The sequence below is a fragment of the Streptopelia decaocto genome (genome assembly GCF_964273445.1).
Source record: "Streptopelia decaocto genome assembly, chromosome: 26".
Classification (NCBI taxonomy): domain Eukaryota; kingdom Metazoa; phylum Chordata; class Aves; order Columbiformes; family Columbidae; genus Streptopelia; species Streptopelia decaocto.
The window spans coordinates 65,672-76,909 of NC_138681.1; positions in this window are offsets into that span (position 1 = coordinate 65,672).

Below are 11,238 nucleotides of genomic sequence, written 5' to 3' on the forward strand. Positions count from 1 at the left end.
GCTTCAGCACAGGGCAGGGAAGGAGACAAACAACCTCCTAGGACACCAGCACTGAGGCACGAGTGTGTCGCTCTCATCCTGGTGGAGAAGAGGCTGCAGAAGCTCCTTCTCCTTGGGCAGATGGGGATAGTGACCTGGCCCAGGAACAGCCCAGGAAGCACTCACCAGTCAGACATGGGCTGTGGGACACGTTGCTGTTGCTGTTTCAGCATCCTTGCGAGTGAATTCAAGGTGTATCAGACACGGGAGGCAGGAGCCCTGCACAGGGGTCTCTCTCTGTTCTCAGTCACAGAAGGATGTCGGCAGGAGACACCGGACCATTTGCATGAAGACAAGTTTCAGTACTGGACCCAAATAAACTCCTTCTCTCACTCTTCCTTTGCTCGGTGAGTCCAGTCCTCAAAAAGCTTTTCCTTCACCTGGGTGACTTGTGCTCTGAGGTGCTTTCACTCTCCTTCAGATGAACTGTAAACTGTCGTCTTACTAAATTAATCTACTGCAAGAACCTCCTTTAAACCTACACTTGCTCCAGTCCTGCCTTCAGCAAAACCTCGGTAATGCTTAAACCCCCGAGGGGAAGCAATGCTTCCCATCTCCTTGCCTGCCCTTTGCTTTGCACTCCAGACCGGCAGCGTGACAATTTTTGAGGACTCCCTGGCCATGCAGACTGTGACTAGTGCCCAATTTAAGGCCATCTGAATGGAGGTTCCTTTTCTTTTTCCTGATCAGAAATCCCCTGTGCCACTGCCAAGCCCAAAGCAAAGGACACGCAGGCAGGTTTGTGTGTTCAACCTTGCATCGAGTACAAGCAGAAGGGTCAAGCCCCTTCCCAAGAGAGCCTGCAAGCTTTGTGCAGAGGGCTTCCATCCCACACAGACCACGCTGCTTATCTCGCTCTCCCTCTCCCCACCTGCCATGCTTCCATTTTTGAGCATCAAACCTCATAGAATCATCCAGGAGCACTGTCCACCCAGCCCCAGGACAGCCACCTTACCCCCAAGCTGATGACCATTCCCGGGCTCCAGCTTTTTTCTTCCAGCAGGATGAAGCTCAGGTAATCCAGGGAGGGAGGAATTGCTTGGCTCATCTGTCCATTGAGGAGGCAAAAAGTTTCTCTGGGTGTGCACGGTGTCCTGCTCCACAGGATGGACCTGGGGCGTCAGGGGGAGCCCCGGTGGCCTTGGAGCCCGGTCATGCTACTCCTTGAGTAGGAGTGGGAGTGGGCCACCACGCATTGAGATGGACACCCCAAAGAGGCATGTGCCCCATGTGCTATATATACACCCCAGCCTTGCGCGACGGGTCCGACCCCGGCTGCCTCATTGGCCGCTCCAGTGCTCCCCCCCTCATAAATATTAAAGTCAAGCGAGGGGATGCCATTGGCTGTGCGGGAGGTTGGAGCCCCCGGGAGAGGAGGGAGGTGGAGGTTGGATGTGGTCCTGGAGGGTGGATGGAGGTGGTGGGCTGGGAGAGAGGGAGGGAGGAGGGTGGGGGTGCTCCGGGAGAAGGCGACATCTGTTCTCCATGCATATTTCATAAAGGAGAAATAGAGAGATGGGAGCAAACGTGGAAAGGGGAGGAGGAGAGACAGGCAGGCAGGCAAGTCTCTGTGCTGGGGTGGGATGAGGAGCAGGGTCTGCAGAAGATGTGGGACTGATGACACAGCCTTCTTTGTGGCTCCCACTGGTGTGCAGCCCCTGCTGCCGTGGCACGGGCACGTGTGGGAGCCAGGCTGCATGTCTGTGCTGCGCCAGCATGCGTGCGTGTCCGTGGACACACAGCCGCATGCTGCGCGGGTCTGCAGGTGCGTGTGTAGGGTGGGTGAGCACTGGTGGGTGCCCAGACCACAGACAGATTCCAGCAGCAGCAGCAACTATCCTACAGGTCCTGCCTAGCAGCTGCTGTAAAATTCACCTGTAGTAAAGTTTGGTGAGGAGAGAAAGTAAGTGAAAGCAAGCGGTACCTAGAATACACAGGTATTACTTTGAAATGCTGATCCTCTATTTAACCACAAAACAATGATCTCTTTTGTGGGTTAGACTTTGTCTCTGCCTCTCACCCTTCTCCAATTTCAAATTTTCCTGTTAAACTCTGTCTTGCAAATATCTGCTCCAGTTTGTCCTCATTATCCGTAAATTCCTGCATCCCCATCCAGCTCATATGTATCTGTGTGTCCTCTTAGACCTCTCTGTAGTTTCCTTGCTGGAGTCTCCTACCTTCACCCTCTCCCTCCCTCCTCTGAGTGCTGGAGGTTATGGCCCTCCCGTGCTTCCTCCCAGCCCTGGAGGCTGGTTCCCCCTCCCCTGCACTGCAGGCAAAGCCCAGGTGATGGGCATCTGCACTTGGGTGGACTCCAGCCCATGGCATGGATCGGCAGATGGTCTTGGAGTTTGCAGGGCGAGCGGTGGAGGAGGCAGAGGGATCAGGTGGCAGCGAGGAGCCCACCTCGCCATTGCTATGGCACCGATTAGAAAACAATATTCGCCTAATGAGCTCGTGGCAATAGCCACATCCGCCCTGAGACCAGTGCACACGACGCACAGCACGCCCAGGTAGGGCACTGGATGCAACGCGTTCTGCACATCCATCGCACATGCGCCCCACGGACACTTCGCACACGCACACATCATGGCTCACAGGTGGACACGCGAGCAGCACGTACAAATTCACATGGGCGTGTGTACCCTTCACCGTTGCACACCCCATATCCCCCTCCTCCCGTGCTGCCTTGCTCTGCCTGGGCCCCCCCTCTTCCCCAGGAGCCCAATGGGCTGTTTGTGTTTTTTTCTTGCTCGTGCTGCCTGTCCCTCCTCTGTCTCGCCTGCTCAGCCCCGGGCCAGCTCCTCTCTCCCTGCCAGGACGCCAGCAGGGCCCCACCTCTCTCTGCAGCTGATGCTGGGCTGCTCCCGGCATCCTGCTGGGCTGGGCCCGGGGAGGAGGGGAGGGATGGAGTGGAGCCGGCTGCCGGAGCTTCTCCACGGGAATGCCAGACCCGGTCTGTGCTGGCCTCATGGCCATCGCAGCATGCAGCACCTGGGCAAGCAGGCATTTCAGTTCCCTTCAGCAGGCTCCTGCTCCAGCTCTTCTCCCAAGCTGAGGATTTAGCAGCTCCAAAATCCTACCCTGGATCCTCGCGGCTCTCCCAGGGAACGATGCGCAGTGTTCTGTGGGAACACCGACTGCCTGGCTTGTCCCCCAGGCATCGGTCACTAACCAGGGACAGCCCTCTCCAGTGACACAAACACAGCACCCACTCCCCTTTCCCACAATATGGTCACCTTAACGCTGCCCTGGAATGATGAAGACTTTCAGCCTTCCTCCTCCCACAGGTAAGAGCTGAGATTGCAAAAGCCCCTTTATCTGTCAGCATCCAAATTCTGCGCTGCCGGGACGGAGGATTTCACCTGGGGATGTCCCTCAGCTTGGAAAATGGTGGCTCCTTGTACCTGAGAAATGTCTAGGGTCAGGATGCTTCCCTGATGCTGAGTGCAAAGTCTCGCAGAACCGCCTGGCTCGTGGCAGGTAAGACGAACACCGGCGAGGCTGCGCCAGGGAGCAGAGCAAGATGAAGCCACAGCCTCGGGTCTCGTGGGAGGGCGATGGCAAAGCGAGAAACTCAAGATCTTTCTTCTGCACTCTCCGCCATGGCTGCAATCCTCCCCGGTCCCCGCTCACAGCCTTCAGCCCGGGGAGCTGCCCTGCTCCCTGGGAGTCTGGCTGCTACCTCATTCTCCACCTCCTCACTAAGAACTTGTGAGCTTCTAATATCCTGTGGCTGTCCAAAAACTGACGGGATTTGGGGGAGGGAAAACAAGAGACCCTCTAGTTTTGTTCTTCACTTCTGAATTACCCAACTTGCTAGCTGAGAGAAACTGGCATTCCCTGTCAAAACCAGGCAGGTTTCTTAATGGCAGGAGCCCATAAGCCAGAGCCTGCAGAAAATCCTCATTTCCCCTGAATTCCTGAACCTCCCTTTCAACACAGCATCATTGAAGAAGAAAGAGGCTGGAGAACACTGATGGGAGCACGGGCAACTTTTGAAAATCTCTTGATACCTTCAATTTGACCCCGAGTGAGTCCACTGCAGCATTTCCATCTGAGGGGACAAAGTCCTCCAGGACTTGCCCACCTTAATGCACAAGGTTCGGGGATCAGCTGCAAAGAGAGGAGCTGTGGACCAGGGCCAGGGGGACCTGAGCTGGGCTACCCACGTGCACACAGGGAGTGCACAGTGAGGTATGAAAAGGGACTAGAAGAGGCAGCATTTGGCAGGGGATGAAGTGACATATTGTACAAAGACACTGGGGACCACACTGGCCTGGGCTTGTCAGGGAAAACAGTCAGCTTTAACCCTTGTGCTGCTGGAGCAGCCCCAACCAGAATCATAGAATCACTTCAGTTGGAAGAGACCCTCAGGATCATTGAGTCCAACGATAACCTAACCTAACTCTGGCACTAAACCATGTTCCTAAGAACTTGCAACTTTTTTACAGCAAGGGGCTGGATGCCGTGATGATGGGTAGGAGATCTGGAAGATGCCTACCCTACCATGATGCCAGGAAGATCAAGACCCCAGGGGGTGTTACTGCTCATGCCCCTGGCAACTGGTGGGACTGTGCCCCATCTCTCCAGCAAGGACCCTCTGCAAAACAAAAGGCACTGGGCTCCCCCACATTTCTGTGACCACCAGGCTGCTCATTCATGGCAGTCTTCTCCAGCAGACCTGCCTGTTTGGGCTGTTCTCTGCAGTCAAGCAATTGCAGATCCCATACCATCCACAGTGTAACATTTGGTGCCATTACACTTTGTCCAGATGTGCACAAGTGCAGTTTGTGGAGGGGGCAGCTGCCAGCTCCATCCTGTCTGGTTTGCAGCATGCTTTTGCAACCAATGGCTGCAGCCCGAGCTGGCTGCGAAGGTTCAGATGCTCCGCACAGACAGTGTGAGGCCTCTCTGACCACATCATGATGCTCAGCTGGGTGAGCTCCAGCTACCAGACTCTTCAGACAGTGAGTGGGAAGCAGAGCTATTTGGATTGACACTGGAGAAACACCCAGGCAGGCTGTTAATCATCACTTGGGATGATGATGCCCTGCAAAGCCAAGGCTCAAGGCCTTTTTGGGCCACTACATTAGAGCACACCAATCTGTGTGTGTGTGTGCAGGCTGTCTGTGCAAACTGCGTGCGCACAAGTGTGTGCACGTGCAAACCTGGGCCGCAGGGTACGTGTGCATGCAGGTAGGCGGCTGAGCAAGGCCCAGCACCCCTCAGCAAGTGTTTGCACGCTCAGCTGTGTTTACTGTGCATGTGCTCAGGTAACAACAGAAGGTCCCTGAATGGCACAGCTCTCCCCAAGCCCCGGGCACGCTTGCCTGGCTTGTGACAGAAGCTCTCAGCTCTGATAGCCCCTCTCCTCTTCTCGCCTTTGTCTCCCTGGCTTTTATTGAATGCAGGTTTTGTGAGCGGTCGGTGACAGACGGCCCCGGTGCTCGATAACTAGACAATCTGTCACTACCACCACTGACAGCTTTCACAAGGAGCCCCTTTCCTTTCATCCTTCCCGGTTCCCTTTGCCTTTGCTTGTCCCCCTTCCACACGTGCTCCCTGGCTTTGTTCCCCCCTAAAAGCCAAATAGCGACAGAAGTTCCTGATCATAATATTGCTCTAATCGAGTCTGTCATAATCGGATCCAATCTAATTACGTTCAGATCCCTCTCTTCTCCTGACTCTCTCTATTGCCTGTCCATCTGTCCCTCTCTTCCCTTCCAGTCTTTGTGTCCATCCATCTGTTATCTGCAGGCCTTTCTCCCTTCCCATCATCTCCCTGGGCCCCTGCCCCATTTGCAGTGTGGCTGCCCCAGCCCTTTCCTCCAGCGGCTCCCTCTCCAATCCATCTCTCTTAAAGGCCTCTCCATCAATCCATTTAGCAGCAGCTCCCTGCCTCCTCTAGCCCATCTGCTTCTCCCTTTCTGCTGGCTGCGAGATGTAGAGATGCTGATTGTTTGTATGTCGGTCTTGATTAGCCCCAGAAACCTCGCTGTTAAGGCCATGCTGGCACTAGGGAAAGATCACCTGGGTAGCATAGAGCTGTATGTCCTAGGCAGCATCCTCCATCCCCGCCCACCCTCTACCTTCTCTGAGCGATTGCATCACCATCAGGCTGGACATGCAGGTGAAAGAGGCTGGACAAACCACGGAGATAAAAGGATGGAGCCCCAGGAGCGCGGAGCTGCACAAGGCAGGCGGGGAAACAGCAATCTTGAATCTTCCCAAAGTACCTTCCATTTTTCTCCAGCCCTGGTTATTTCTCTCCAGGAATGCACACGGCTGGCTGGATGATGGGCAGACGGATGGCTGGATGCGCAGGCATGGTGGTGGTACCTGCCTGGATGTTCTCAATGCACACAGAGGGGACAAGGCAGAGCAGAGCCGCGGCAGAGGGCTGCAGCGGTACCCACTGGGGGAAGCAGGTGCCCACGTATCAGGGTGTAGTGGATTTGGGGTCACTCAAGGGTCTCCTGTGCCTTTCCCAGCAGCACCTGGTCCCTGTCAGAGACAAGGGCAGCCACAGAGATGGACCCTGGGCATGATCCAGTTTGGCAGTTCCTGTGCTCCTATTTGTAGCAGTCAGACCCTGATTTTAAACACATGTTGGACTCAGATGCCTGCTGGGTGCCAGCCAATGGCCCTTTCTTGCTGTGATAGTTATATCCTGAGCTAGGCTGCCTTCATTCCTTCATCTGGACCCTGTAGCTGCTCACGGGTATGGCACAGAACACAGCTGTCAACAATCATGGCAGCAGGACTACTAGAAACATACCATAGGCTACTGGACAGAGAGAGTTCAGAAAAGGAAACAGACTGGTGAGGGGCTGGAGCACAAATGTGATGGGAGCGGCTGAGGGACCTGGGGGGTTCAGCTGGAGGAACTGAGGGGAGACCTTCTGATCCCTGAACTGCCTGAAAGGAGCTTGGAGCCAGGGGGGTCGGGCTCTGCTCCCCAGGAACAAGCACCAGGAGCAGAGGAAACGGCCTCAAGTTGAGCCAGGGGAGGTTGAGGTTGGATCTTGGGAACACTTGATTCCTGGAAAGGGCTGTGGGACATTGGAACAGGCTGCCCAGGGCAGTGCTGGAGTCACCATCCCTGGGGGGTTGGACAGACGCAGCGATGAGGTTCTCAGGAACAGGGGTTAATGCCAGGGGTGGCTTATGGTTGGACTCAATGAGCTTGAGGGGCTCTTCCAACCAAAATGATTCTCTGATTCTATGACAGAGCACTGGACTAGGACACAGCACTCGATGTATTCTTTAGACAGCAGCATCATGCAAAGGCTCTGTTATGTCTGTACCCACTTCAGTGGTCCACAGACCAAAGCTCTGCCAGTCTACGCAGGGAAATGATGGGTTCTGACCCACTTCAGAGACTTGAGGCACAGGGCATACAAAGCTTTGAGCTCTCTGAAGTATTCAGCATAGACAGATCTAGAGCAGTTTGAAGGCATGTAGAAGGAGTAGCTCTTCTTCACGAGGCAAGCGGGTTTTCTCCACATATTTATTTGGCAGTTAAAGCTAAATTCTGTCCCTGTAAATGATGGTCCCAGCAAGGCCATCTGTGGGACAGCTCAACTGCGGCCAGCTGCAGCCACTGCTGCCCAAAGCACATATGCTGGGCTCCAGCACCGGGAACAGGAGAGGCACCAGAAGCTGGGCAGACTGGAGGGGAAGGAGGAGCAGAAGTGAGGAGCAGAAGTGTTAACTCAAGTAGTGTTAACTCAAGTCAGAAAACTAGTGACTTCTCAGAGAAGTGGCAGAGAGCACAGTACTATGAACACTGCTCTGTGATGCCCCAAGCTCAGTCCTCAGCCTGAATCATGCACTGGGAGCTGCTCCTATAGCTCACCCAACAAACTCTACTGCCCTTAGTCAGAAAGCCTCTTTGGTCTCCAAAACTCAAGCCCTCTGCCTCCCAGTCAGCTTCATCTCTATTTTAGCTGCTGATAAAACATAGAAAAATTATTTAAGACGACACCAATTTTTGATTCCTGTCTCCACCATTTCCTTCTCCCAGAAGCCAAACAGACCTGGCTTTGTTCTGGGTATTAATTAACTTCCCTGCCTCTTAATATTCCAGAGCCATAAAGTTCCCAGGAGCTGAGAGGCTGAGCGCTAAGAAAACATACATTTCCTCTCCTTTCTCCTTGTCTCATTGACTGTCACCCCCATATGTCTCCCCCTCAGGGCATGAGGGCAGCTGCAAACCCTCCTCTCTGGGCTCAGCCCCAGCCCTCTGCCTCCTGGGAGGCAGCTGAGTTCACAGGTCAAGAGAGTCAGTGGCATCTTCTTTTTGTGCAGAAATCCCTGTTAGAGTTGCATGGGGAGACAGGAGAGGAAATTGATGCTTGCAAATTATGTGTGTGCATGAAGGGGGCGAGGGGGGTGTCTCAGCAAGATGCCTGGGGGCTCTGTGATGGAGAAAGCATGTGCCAGCTGCCCTCCTCGGCAAGATGAGCCGGGGGTTGCCCAAAAAAACGAGTCTGCGCTTTGGTGGAGCTGGAGGTGGTCTGGGGTAATCTAGGTGCTCTCTCAGTACCAGAGGCATCGTTGGAGTCCCAAGGAGAGGCTGTGGGGATATCGGTGAGCATGAGACTTCTCATTGAACTGTAGAATGCAAGGTATAGGGATGAAGGTAATTTTGTAGGACAGTCAAGGACAGTCAGGAGAAAAGTGAGGCTGAGAGATCCCTGGGTTTCTGTCTATTCCTGGCTCAGCACCTTGTAGCCAAAAGAGCCGTCAGCAGGTAGTGAATTACTTCTCTCCCAAGTTTGACAGGAAAGGAATTTCCAGTGTCCTCTTGATCTTCTCCAGGGCTGCCCTGCCAGCACCAGTCTCACTGGAACTGGACACAGGGAGGAGACGGGAACAGGTGCAGAGCTGCAGCCTTCACCACCAAACCCCGTGCAAGGCGCAGACAGGCAGGTGCCCCTGGGAGTGGGTGTCCCAGCCCTCACTGGCATCAGCAGGCTGTTTATTTGGAGGAGCAGTTCAGCAAGACTTGCCAGAAGTTGCATCACCTCTTTTTTGCCCTGGCAGAGGGCTGCAGAACTTGCTTCTTCCAGGCTCCACCTCTTGAAGGTGTGTTTGCCTGTGGGTACTCAGCTGCTTTCGCTTTTCTTCCCTGTTTCTTTGGTCAAACTGTGGAGCAGAGAAAAGAGCTTGCAGACCCTCAGTCCCTTTCAATCAGCAGAATAACTGACCTGCTGGTCTTAATGCCTGAAAGACGCCAAGGATGTTAAGTGCTTGGACAGAACTCAAGGCCGTCCAGCACCTATAAGCATCAGGAAGAACTGGTTAGACGAGGAATAATGTAAAACAACCTCAAAATGTAGTAGTTCTGGAAGAAGTACTCATGATTTGGAGCAACAAGGCAAAGACTAAGAGAAGAGAGTATTTTCCCAGTACCTAAACTTGACTGTGATGTTGAACTGAAACAGCGTGAGCTTTTGCCTCCTCTGCTGGCTCTGCTAGAGGCAGGGTAACCTTTGTCACCCGGGAGAGCATCTTAAAACACTGCAGCAAGGTTTGTCAGGAGAAATCTGTCGAAGCCAGAAAAGAGCTCAGTACCTCTAGAGCGTTCCCGTTAATTGGTTCCCAGCTGGACTGTGTCCTCCTAGACCAGCTATGACAGACACAAGTGGCCCTTGCTGCATCCTTTCCCTTGGCCAAGAGGCAGCCAGGGTTACTCTGCTGTGGGTGGCTGCTTCAAAGACAACCAGACACGGAGCAGAAAAGTTGTCTGCTTTCCCTACCTTTTGCATAATTTTCCATGCAAACTTTTCTAATTATCAAAGCAAGTGGGCTTTGAACAGGGGAATTATGTCATTCATCTCAAAGAAGTCCAGCACACATCAAAATACACGTAGTTGCACCTCAGTAATTTTGTTTCTGCTGTAAAGATAAAAATGAATCTATGTATATACCAGCACTCTACTTTCCACATTCATGTACTGAGAAGGCACTTACTATTGCTTATTAGCATTAGGGATGCTCTAATTAATGTACATAATCTCGGGAGTGATGGAGAAAAGCGTATCAGGGGAGTTATCAACTTTAAGGCTTGCACAGCTGAGGACAGCTGCTGTTACACCACAACGGGCAGGAGGAAAACGAGAGAAAACTCAGCCCCAAACCAAAGGCAGCTACTGCATGTTACGAAGGAAGATAAACAAGAAGTCAAGCCTGTTTTATTTTGAAACTGGGGACGTACCTACTGCAGATAACTGTACTCAGACTGAAGGCATGGAAAGGATGGCTTAAGAGGGAGCCTTTCCAGGGCTAAGACACTAACTCTGGGCTTAAAGCAGCAGACAGCAGCTCCCTAAGGGGCAGCGATTTAGTAGCTGTACACAATAGCTGCAAAGGCTTTCCTAGTCCCAGCGGAAGGGAATGAGCACTCCCAAATCCAGTCAGCTCTTTGTTTGAAGATCAGCAGTGACACTAGATGACTGGATAGGTCAGAGATCCCAGTTCCTCCCATGTATGATCTGACAAGGGATGCAGGTGAACATAAGACTTTTTGCATCATCTTGTTTCTGTATAAATCACGATTTCATTCTCCACAACACACACAGCAGTTTCTTTCACCAACACTAGCTTTACTTTAACAAAACACCTTTGTATTTCAGGTCCAGTTCACCGTCAAGGTCTCAGAGCATCCCCTCCGCCCTGTGAGACAGGGCAGCAGCAGGGCCATGTCACCAGTGAGGACACTGCGAGGGGCAGGGAAGCGGCCACAGCCAGTCTGGGGAAGAGAAACCTGGGGACTCGGACTTGCTCTCATGGCTCATTTATTTCCCAGACAAGTCCCACAATCCCGACTATTTCTTCCCCACCTCCTTTCATCCAACACTCAGGCCCGATTCCCCAGAGGAGGGAAGGCTCAGATCTGCACGGCACAAGCCTCATCATCAAAAGCCAGCTGAACAAAACAAATTTACTGACCATGGCAAAACATGACGAGGAGGGCTGGAAACACCGATAGCCACTGCCTTTTCCTTTTACCCTCCCTGTGCAGCAATACTGCTGGCACCAAGTGAGTTTGAGAGACACACAAACCCCCAGCTCAGGTGAAATTTTAGACTGACAGTCAAGTGAAAACTTGCAGTCTTCTCCAGCGCTGGCAGCAGGAGGGAAAATGTGTCTCTGCTAAAGCGCCTGCCAGCCCTCGCTTCTCCCTTCCTT